The 12,106-nt window shown below is 38.3% G+C and overlaps 1 protein-coding gene across 5 annotated transcripts in view; it reads left to right on the forward strand.

Annotated features, from left to right (window-relative positions):
- The window catches only part of LOC130909201 (thyroid hormone receptor alpha-B), a 277,864-nt gene that overhangs the window by 207,457 nt on the left and 58,301 nt on the right, over positions 1-12,106 (forward strand). The window lies entirely within an intron of this gene.

Consider the following 12,106-nt stretch of genomic DNA (forward strand, 5'->3'; position numbering starts at 1 on the left):
GCGTTCCAAGTTCTGAAGGAGCATGTAAATAGAAATGTGCTTCTTTGTTTATAAAAGGGCGTGGAGGCTTCTGTTTAAACACCTGTTACCCCTGCCAAGGACATTTGTGTTTTTGATGTTGTTTCACTTGACTTGCCAAGATGATGTTTTTGATGAGATTGTGGCAATTTGGGAGTTCTCCAGTTACAAGATAGCAAGGTACTTAGTGGTGTTTTTGTATGTAGACGTAATTACTTTACATTCACATAAACACAAAACAACAATTACTGATTAATTGCTAGCTCTCTCATTTTACATGGATGTAGCTAGTTTTTACTGAAGAGGAAGATGGGTACTCCGTTTTTGTTGGTTTGTTCATTAAGGTGACTCTTGGATCAAAATTGCTCAAGAAAATCAGCAAGACATACAGTAGGGCAAATAAGTATTTAGTCAACCACTAATTGTGCAAGTTCTCCCATTTGAAAATATTAGAGAGGCCTGTAATTGTCAACATGGGTAAACCTCAACCATGAGAGACAGACTGTGGGGGGGAAAAAAACAGAAAATCACATTGTTTGATGGTGGAAAATAAGTATTTGGTCAATACCAAAAGTTCATCTCAATACTTTGTTATGTACCCTTTGTTGGCAATAACGGAGGCCAAACGTTTTCTGTAACTCTTCACAAGCTTTTCACACACTGTTGCTGATATTTTGGCCCATTCCTCCATGCAGATCTCCTCTAGAGCAGTGATGTTTGGGGGCTGTCGTTGGGCAACACGGACTTCCAACTCCCTCCACAGATTTTCTATGGGGTTGAGATCTGGAGAATGGCTAGGCCATTCCAGGACCTTGAAATGCTTCTTACGAAGCCACTCCTTTGTTGCCCTGGCAGTGTGTTTGGGATCATTGTCATGCTGAAAGACCCAGAAACGTCTCATCTTCAATGCCCTTGCTGATGGAAGGAGATTTTCACGCAGAATCTCTCGATACGTGGCCCCATTCATTCATTCCTTTACACAGATCAGTTGTCCTGGTACCTTTGCATAAAAACAGCCCCAAAGCATGTTGTTTACACCCCCATGCTTCACAGTGGGTTTGTTGTTCTTCAGATGCAGTTCAGTATTCTTTCTCCTCCAAACACGAGAACCTGTGTTTCTACCAAAAAGTTGTAGTTTGGTTTCATCTGATGATAACACATTCTCCCAGTCCTCTTCTGGATCATCCAAATGCTCTCTAGCGAACCGCAGACGGGCCTGGACGTGTACTGGCTTTAGCAGGGGGAGACGTCTGGCAGTACAGGATTTGAGTCCCTGGCGGCGCATTGTGTTACTGATAGTAGCCTTTGTTACTGTGGTCGCAGCTCTCTGTAGGTCATTCACTTGGTCCCCAAGTGTGGTTCTGGGATTTTTGCTCACCATTCTTGTTATCATTTTGACGCTACGGGTTGAGATCTTGCATGGAGCCCCAGATCAAGGGAGACTATCAGTGGTCTTGTATGTCTTCCATTTTCTAATAATTGCTCCCACAGTTGATTTCTTTACACCAAGAGTTTTACCAATTGCAGATTCAGTCTTCCTATCCTGGTGCAGGTCTATAATTTTGTCTCCGGTGTCCTTTGACAGCTTTTTGGTCTTGGCCATAGTGGAGTTTGGAGTGTGACTGACTGAGTTTGTGGACAGGTGTCTTTTATACCGATAATGAGTTAAACAGGTGCCATTAATACAGGTAACGAGTGGAGCCTCGTTAGACCTCGTTAGAAGAAGTTAGACCTCTTTGACAGCCAGAAATCTTGCTTGTTTGTAGGTAACCAAGTACTTATTTTCCACCATGATTTGCAAACAAATTCTTTAAAAATCAAACAATGTGATTTTCAGTTTTTTTTCCCCACATTCTGTCTCTCATGGTTGAGATTGACCCATGTTGACTATTACAGGCCTCTCTAATCTTTTCAAGTAGGAGAACTTGCACAATTGGTGGTTGACTAAATACTTATTTGCTCCACTGTATGTGCTTCATTGTAAACCTTTGAAAATTAAGCCCCAACCCTAGTTCAATATCGCAACGTAAAATTTGGTTATCATGTTTATTATAAAAGACCCACAAAAAAGTCTCAAGAAACCATTCCAAAAAAATGACAGGACGTCGGCCACATTGCGTTAAAGTGTCCATTTTAAAGCCTTTTCAGTCATTTCCAGAAGGTTATTTGGATGTTTGAAAAATTCAGCCCCTGCAGCCAGTTTCACATAATGGCATGAAATTTGGTAGGAATATCGATCATAGGTAGGCCTACAAAAAAGTCCCAAGAAGTCATATCCATTAAGAAACATAAAGTCCTCCACATTGTGTTAAAGCAACTATTTTAAAGCCTTTTGTCATTTACAGGAGGTTCTTCGAATGTTTTAAAAAATCAGCCCCCGAATCCAGTTTCGTACAATGGCATGAAATTTGGTAGGAATATCTATCATTAGTAGGCCTACAAAAAAGTCTCAAGAGTTCATATCCAATAAGAGACAGGACGTCCACCACATTGCGTTAAAGTGGCCATTTTAAAGCCTTTTCAGTAATTTCCATCAGGTTCTTTGAATGTTCAAAAAATTCAGCCTCCGAATCCAGTTCGACATAACGGCATAAAATTTGGTAGGAATATATCTATCATGAGTAGGCCTACAAAAAATCTCAAGAAGTCCTATCCAATAAGACATAGGAGATCCGCCACATTGCGTTAAAGCAGCTGTTTTAAAACCTTTTCAGTCATTTACAGGAGGTTCTTTGAATGTTTAAAAAATTCAGCCCCCGAAGCCAGTTTCACAAAACGGCATTAAACTTGGTAGGAAAATCTCTCATGAGTAGGCCTACAAAAAAGTCCCAAGAGGTCATATCCAATAAGACACAGGAAGTCAGCCACGTTGCTTTGAAGCGGACGTTTTAAAGTCATGTGGGTTATTTGTGGGGGTTGTTTTGAATGTTTTGAAAATTCAGCCCCTGAAACCAGTTTTACTTGGCAATATGAAATTTGATAGTATTGTTTATCATAATTAGACCCACACAAAGCCATGATGAATCAGATAGGAACCCTGCTATTTTGAATGGTGAATGTGTTTTTCATTTATCAATGCAAAATAATTTACCGGTAGTTTATACAGTACCACACCAGCCTGACTGCATATGTGAGAGAAGCAAGTTTACTTTTTTAAGTCATTTATTGCAATGGATGGAGATAAATCCAATCAAAACATGATCTGTCATTCCATTTTATTGCTGTACCGAGGCCAAGCAGGTGTCATTTGTTTTGTTGATCTAACATTGATTCTGATCTTGCCTAATTAAATGTTGTTTAACAACATTCACAATTATCCAAATTGCTCTTAAAGATCTACAATAACTTGATACAGTTTCATTGACACGGTTGCCATATGAACCCAATGCACCATGTATCCTCACTGTCACGATATGTTGTGCAAATCTATTTGTGTCCAGACAAATCTGATCCAGATTTAACTTGAACATGAAATTACATTTATAAGTTGACGTGCATATATATCTGACTAATAGCATTGGATCAAGTTATCACTCATAAAGTAGATATATTTATAAATTAATAATTTATTTGAACGGTACACATTCCATTTAAGTCCTCGGACAATTTATTTTTCAATGTTGTGTGTATGTGGTGATCGAAAATGTATATATATGTATGTTTAGGGCAACCACAAACGATTATTACTATAGTGGCCTAATCACCGATTATTTTTGTGACAAGTCGACTTATCAACTAATATATAAATTAGTGTCGTATATCAGTAATTTCTTGATGATACAATATTTCCCGATACTACAAAGACTGATTTGATTCAACGGCCTTTGATTAATTGTGTTATTGATTGGACGTCTAGCATTGTCAATGGCATCCAATGAGTTAAAAATGTATTCCTGATTATTAAGTGTGAGTTTAATTGGCAGAATAAATACCTTTCTTGCAAAAATGATGAATGTCATATCTAAGCTAGCTCATAGACATCATAATATATTGACGGGGTGCGGGGCTGATTAATAGGGGGCCTGCATTGTTGCCGTGGCCGTCAAAGCTGACTGAGTGGAATCAGAGACAGAGCTTTTTCGGTTGAAAATTCTTGAGAGTAAACGATTAAATCCCTGAAGTCTCGACTTTTGGTTAAAAGCAAAAAAAAGAAACGTGCAGTTAGCATTTATTTTATGTAAATATTGCGAACTATGATGCTAGTCATTAAGCAAATGTAGCGGCCGCGTTACGAAAACGAAGAGCTTTTTCCGTTGAAAATTCTTGTGCATAAATGCTTAAATCCCTGAATTCTTTATAGATATGGACGTAAAACAGTCTCCATTCTTTGTTAAAAGCAAAACAGTGTGCAGTTAGCATTTATTTTATGTAAATATTGCGAACTATGATGCTAGTCATTAAGCAAATGTAGCGGCCACCATATGAAAACGAAGAGCTTTTTCTGTTGAAAATTTTTGTGCATAAATTCTTAAATCCTTGAATTCTTTATAGATATGGACGTAAAACAGTCTCGATTTTTGGTTAAAAGCAACAAAAAAAAAACGTGCAGTTAGCATTTATTATATGTAAATATTGAAAACTATGATGCTAGTCATTAAGCAAATGTAGCGGCCGCGTTACGAAAACGAAGAGCTTTTTCCGTTGAAAATCCTTGTGAATAAATGCTTAAATCCCTGAATTCTTTATAGATATGCACGTAAAACAGTCTCGATTGTTGGTTAAGAGGAAAAAAGACGTGCAGTTAGCATTTATTTTACGTAAATATTGCAAACTATGATGCTAGTCATTAAGCAAATGTAGTGGCCGCCTTATGAAAACGAAGAGCTTTTTCCGTTAAAATTCTTGTGAATAAATGCTTAAATCCCTGAATTCTATACATATATGGACGTAAAACAGTCTCAATTCTTGGTTAAAAGCAAAAAAACGTGGAGTTAGCATTTATTTTATGTAAATATTGCGAACAATGATGCTAGTCAGTAAGCAAATGTAGCGGCCCCCTTATGAAAACGAAGAGCTTTTTCCGTTGAAAAGCCTTGTGAATAAATGCTTAAATCCCTGAATTCTTTATAGATATGAACGTAAAACAGTCCCGATTCATGGTTACAAGCAAAAAAACGTGCAGTTAGCTTTTATTTTACGTAAATATTGCGAACTATGATGCTAGTCATTATGTAAATGTAGCGGCCGCCTTATGAAAACGAAGAGCTTTTTCCGTTGAAAATTCTTGTGAATAAATGCTTAAATCCCTGAATTCTTCATAGATATGGACGTAAAACAGTCTCGATTCTTGGTTAAAAGGAAAAAAATAAAACGTGCACTTAGCATTTATTTTACTTAAATATTGCGAACTATGATGCTAGTCAGTGAGCAAATGTAGCGGCGGCCTTATGAAAACGAAGAGCTTTTTCCATTGAAAATTCTTGTGAATAAATGCTTAAATCCCTGAATTCTTCATAGATATGGACGTAAAACAGTCTCGATTCTTGGTTAAAAGCAAAAAAATGTACAGTTAGCATTTATTTTACGTAAGTATTGCGAACTATGACGCCAATGCCGTTGCGGCTAATTTCTCCCATTGATTTTTTTTTCACAGCGTTCCAAAATGCATACATGGTACGAAAAATATAAAAATTACCTTGAAACCTCGAACAAATAACTCCTGAGACAATCCTTCCTGTTTGTACAGTATGCGGTACAGCTTTCGTAGTTTTTCAACCTAAATCTGGCGTTAGCTCGCTGCCTGCTTGTGTTTGAGAATAACTCCTCTAGAATCTCGGTGTGGGCAGGCCCCTTACTTGAAGGCGTGACGCAGTGTCTGACGGTTGGGCCCGTCAATATAATTCTGAAGTCTATGGCTAGCTGCAGTAGTAGGCAAAACTGGAGTACTAGCGAATATTTTGTTTTTCTTTGAAGTCATTTCCTAAGACTAGTACCATCACTAACGGTGGGCAAACTGTTACTTGTACCACTTTTGACCTATCAGTATCCAAAGAGAACACGTTTAGCGCTCGACCCACCGCTTGCGTTAGCTTGTGTGTCCATCGGAACCTTTGATTTCCACCGGGAGATGTGAGTCGCATTTACACCGACTGTCGCGTTTGATAAAGTGCGATCAAGCCTCCGAGTCCCTCGCCTCCCCCGTGTTTGCCGATGTATAAGCGCGCGCAGGTTGTACTCGTGTAAACAAGCTTCAGATTTTACTTCCCGCGAGGATGTCCTGTCACGGCGAGCTAACAAGCATTGTTGCACTGACTCCCGCGTAAGGATTGTGTGACTGATTACATCACGGCCGCTTTGTGCGCCCAGGGGCTTGAATATCCAGTCGGCCCGTGAGTTCCGTTCACTCCGGCCGAGCGCCTGTCAGGTTTGAATGGAGGCGGCGGAACACGACAGGAAGGCCGTCTGTAATTCGTCCTGAGGTGTCTAAATTACTGTTCTGTGTTAAACTGTTTGAACTGAGAGGGCTTGCAGTGAATGATCATGTTTCAGTTTGAGTTCATTATAAAATCAAGTGCAGTGAAGTTTAGGGGTGGCAACTAGGGGTGTGACAAAATATCGAAATGGTGATATATCGTGATACTTTGTATCCCCGAAGGTTATCGATAGGGTTGTTCCGATCATGTTTTTTTGCTCCCGATCCGATCCGGATCATTTTAGTTTGAGTATCTGCCGATCCCGATACTTCCCGATCCGATTGCTTTTTTTTTGCTCCCGATTCCATTCCAATCATTCCCAATAATTTTTCCCGATCATATACATTTTGGCAATGCGTTAAGAAAAAAATGAATAAAACTCGGACGAATATATACATTCAACTTACAGTACATAAGTACTGTATTTGTTTATTATGACAATAAATCCTCATGGTGGCATTTACATTATTAACATTCTTTCTGTGAGAGGGATCCACAGATAGAAAGACTTGTAATTCTTAAAGGATAAATGTGACTTTGTATATTGTGACTAAATATTGCCATCTAGTGTATTTGTTGAGCTTTCAGTAAATGATACTGTAGCCATCTATCCTGCCGAAATGCATGATGGGAAGTGCACCCATGACTGTGTGTAGTGGTACCAATTGATTTATCTTCTCTGCGTTGGGAAATAATATAGGGAGTTTAAAAAAAGTATTTGATACACTGCCAATGATTGGCAGTGTATCAAATACTTGTTCTCCCCACTGTAGGTAAAACGGCGCCATTACAGATTGAATGCGACAATGCGTGAGTGGGCCGTGCAGCGCATGCATTAATTGCGTTAAATATTTTAACGTGATAAATTTTTTAAAAAATTAATTACCGCCGGTAACGGGATAAATTTGATAACCCTACCTTAAGCCTAAACTAAAGACTCTGGATGAGTGTAACATATTATGTCTGTAACGTTAAATACAATTAGAAAACCTATTTATTTAAAAAAAAAAAAAAAAAAATATATATATATATATATATATTAAAAAAAAGGCATGTCCGATATTTTGTTGCAAATTCCGATACTTTGAAAATGACGTGATCGGGACATCTCTAGTTATCGAGATATCGTTTTAAAAAGGTGTCAATGTCTAAAAATAAATAAATAAAAAGGAACCCTTCCCTTCTGCTGTTTCGTCTTTCATACTGGCGAAATAACAACATTGCAAAGCGCATCAGGCAGAGTAATAAATGAGTTTAATTAATTGGAGAAGTGAATAGTTGACAAGATTTTTGAATAAAACTGAACGCGGTTAGGCCTTGCACAAGGTTGCTACTTGAAGACTGCGTGCACTGACGTCATCAGAATCTCCACCCCCTTTCACTGACAAAAATATTTTGGAGCACTATCGCCACCTACTGTTCCGGAGTACGGAAGTCAGTTTTCACCCAAAACTAACTTTTGCGTTGTCAACTGTAGGTATGTGCAGATTACCAGTTTCAAGGTATACCGTGGCATGAAAACATGAAGGTTAAAAACCGAAAAAATGTTCATACCTTCCCTACGGTATGAGCTATTTTTTATGTCCCAAAAATGCATAGAGAAATCCCTTGTTTGCAACTGCAAGGCTCAACCCTCCCCCACCGGTTGTTGCTCGGTGTCAGTGAGTCAGCTGTGCTACACGATAGCTGAAGTAGTTGAAACTCCTAAACTTTTTCCCCACCATCGAAGAAAATGAAACAGCTCGTATGGGAATACTTCGGCTACAGAAAAGTTACAGAAGGCCGCAGCTTAGAGAAGGGCCAACCGACATATGAAACATATTTGCTGAGGGTGGCTGCCGAAGAGGCAATACCTGTAATATGATTTCGCATTTATGCAAAATTAAAGGCTCGTAAACACTTTCATAAACGTTTCCTACTAGCTACAAGAGTTAATTAACTCCAGCGTGTTTAGTGTGTCTCGCGGTGGTAAAACGCAGTGATTTTTTTTTTTCTTTCTGGCAACTGTCTGTGTTGAGAAAAAGTGTGTGTGTATAATGTAAACATAATACAAGTCATATACATGGGCTTTTTATGAGAACTAATTCAATTATTTTTGTTCTGATGGTAATAATGTTGAGCTTTAGGCCCACCTAAAGGGCTGCATTTATTTTAATTCTAGTTAAGTTATTTCAGTTATTATTTTTTTTATTTATTTTAACTTAACATTATACTTATGTTCCAATTTGCTAATGTTTTGAAAAATAAAAGTCCTGTTCAATGGGAAAACGTTTTTTTTTTTTTTTTTTTTTAAACCCAGATATATCAAATAACACATTGTAGACCTGTAATTGCAACAGTGTGAAACTGTGATATTTTGGCTTAAGGTTATCATAGTGTCAGAATATCATACCAGCACATGCATAGTAACTGTTTAAACGGCGGCAACAGGGGGAAGATTTGTCAAGATTTACACTCTGGAAGGCATTTTCAAATTTTTGTCTTTGTTAGCCCCCGAAACACCGTCGCCATGTAAACAATAGGGCTCTCCGGAAGAGCTTTTGCGTTGCCACCCCTGTTGCCGTTGACATGTAAACAGCTCCTTAGGTAGTTTTTTTTTTCCCTCTGCAACAGTAACTCCTTTTAAAAAGCATATATCCATAGACTTCACTATCAGCTGACAGGACACGGGCCTCTGTGCCAATCTGTAAGGGGCCTATTTTCAAAAACTTCACATTTAAATATTTTCAAAAGCAAAGCCGCTAGCGACCTAAAACCAAAACAGGCACCTCCCTTTTGCATATATGAGTCTCCATGAACAGCGAATTAAAAAAAAAAAAAAAAAAAAAGTTGTTCCCTAATAAAATCCTGATTATTATTTATTTATTTATTTTACACAAATACAACAAAATTTAAAATGGCTATAAAATTCTCAAATTTTACGCTAGATGCACAAAAATCACCAAATGCAGAGATAATCACCTATATTTTCAGGATCAAGAGCAATATTTAACATTTAAGTCTTTGCCCAAAATAGCAACTATTTTTTCATCTTAATTTTTACTCAACATAAGCAAAATTTGCATTTTTCTATATACAATCACAATTTTGAATTCCGATGTTATTATTGCCTCAGCACGGAGGGACGTCTTGCGAGCTATCTGGCCGTCGTCGTTTTTTAAATGGTTAAAATACATAAAATAAAACACGTAAAAGGCTTTTTTTTTTTTGTATGGATGCAGAAATGTCTGTTTTTGCCAAAAAACGGGCAGTTGGCCGAAAATTACCTGATCATTTGAATGTTAAATTACACTACTGTGTATGGATACAACATGGCGGCCATCACAAAACAAAGAGCTTTTTATGTTGAAAATTCTTGTAAATCTAATGCGAACATCCCGCAATTTCTACAGATATGAACATAGAACAGTCTAGATCAGGGGTGTCCAAACTTTTTGCAAAGGGGACCAGATTTGGTGCGGTAAAAATGTGGCTGACGTCTTTTACGTACAACAATATATTTAAGCAAATTTTAGCAAGCCATTCTGTGTGCCACATTTGCTTTATTATTCTTTTTAATTAATAATTTCAACACTCTCGCAGCTAGCCTTTGTGGCATTCTCTTTAGACTCTCGGGCAATTGCGAAATACTGCTGTTGTGAAATTAAACTAGCTTCAAGTTGCTTCAATTTCTCGCTGCGTATCTTCCCTGTAATCCTGTCATACATGTCACGGTGTCTTGTTTGGTAATATCGCCTCACATTGAACTCTTTAAAAACAGCCACTGTCTCTGTAAATGGGGCACGCAGTTGTTGCGTATTTTAGTGAAGAAATAGTCCAATTTCCACCTATCCTCAACTTTCTTTTTTTTTTTTGTTGATTGTCGCCATTTTAGAAAATTGGAAGGGTTACACAGGGTAATGTTGCTTAGAGTGCTGCTGCCTTTTAGTGGGTAAATTTAGTGTGTAAGCTACTTCATATGCTGGTAGCAGTACTGCTGACCAATTTATTAAGTCTGTGTGCGGGCCAGACGTTATTGATTTTATGACAGAGGCTGGGGGCCGGATGAAATTTGACCACGGGCCACATTTGGCCCACGGGCCGGACTTTAGACATGTCTGGTCTAGATTCTTGGTTAAAAGCAAAAAAAGCAGGCAGTTATCATTCATTTTACGTAAATATTTTGAGCTTATTTTGAGAATATTTTACGCAAATTTTTTCCATGAATTTTTTTTCACGTTTCAAAGTGCATTCATTGGGCTATTTTATAAAATAATTATCTTGAATCCTCGACCAAATCACTCTTGAGACACTCCTGCTTGCTTGTATGCAATAAAACTTTTGTCCTTTTCCCACCTAAATCCGGCGTGCTCTACCTGGGTCGGCCCCCAACTTGAAGGCGTAGCGCAATGTTTGTTGGAGCTGCCAAAAAGGTTCCCGACCCCTTGTCTAAACGATATGGACATTTGGGAGAGGTTTTTTTTTGTGTGTGTGTGATTTTGCAATTCCAAAGGTCAGCAGAAATTTATTGTCATTGTGTACCGTATTTTTCGGACTATAAGTCGCGTTTTTTTTTTCTTCATATTTTGGCTGGGGGTGCGACTTATGTGTGAAATTATTAACACATTATGATATCATTTTACATGTCATTTTGGTGTTTTGGAGTGACACTGATGGTTTGGTAAATTTGTTAGCATGTTCTTTAAGCTATAGTTATCTGAATAACTCTTAATAGCTATGGCCACGTTCACGTTCTGCCTTTGGCAATGTTTGTTCAATTGTATTATTGACTTATTTATATTGAAATGCATGCTTTTAGTTTGTGGCGCTTTCACGCCCACGTGGGGGCGCACTCGCACTTGTTTACGTGAAGAAGAGCGCTCACACGCCAGAAGAATACGGACAGCTAGATAGCTGTGAGTGAGTGGGCGAGTTAGCGAGAGAGAAACACGGCTGCTAACCTACGTTCATTGTTTATGCTTTTAAAATATCTCTAAAAAGGCAACGCCTAGTTGTATCATCTTTTCTGTTGTTGTTGTTGTGTGTTTTCCACCCGCGATCGGACACTTAGAGCCAGTTGTGTGGTTGTTTGAATGATGTGCTAATGCTAGCGAACGCAGGCTAACCGTTTATGTCATTGCTGTAAGAGCACCTAATTATCATTTATTTATGTTGATGCGAACCTGTTTGGTATCAAGGACCAAATTGATTCAGCAAATTATACGGACGTCCAGCATCGTCATTTGGGAGTTCGCTGTATAGCCAGGACCGAGCCGTAGCGTCTTGGTGAGGACAGTATATTCGCATTTCGTTGTTCATGCACTGTACACTATACATTTATTCAGCATGTTGTTCTCTATTGTATTTTTATGTTAAATTGCCTTTCAAGATGACATATCTGTTCTATGTGTTGGATTTTATCAAGTAAATTTCCCCCAAAAAAGCGACTTATACTCCGGTGCGACTTATGTATGTTTTTTTTTTTCTTCGTTGGGCATTTTATGGCTGGTGCGACTTATACTCAGGTGCGAATTGTAGTCCGAAAAATTTGGTAAATTTGATTTTGCACCACTCTCGATAGCAATGGAAGATATTTTTGGTATTTTCCTTGTTAACTCATTGACTGCCATTGACGGGGCCAGATGTCCAATCCATTTGAAGAGGGAGGGCTGGCAGCGAATGAATGAACATTCGTT

Source organism: Corythoichthys intestinalis, chromosome 21 (assembly GCF_030265065.1).
Source record: "Corythoichthys intestinalis isolate RoL2023-P3 chromosome 21, ASM3026506v1, whole genome shotgun sequence".
Taxonomy (NCBI): domain Eukaryota; kingdom Metazoa; phylum Chordata; class Actinopteri; order Syngnathiformes; family Syngnathidae; genus Corythoichthys; species Corythoichthys intestinalis.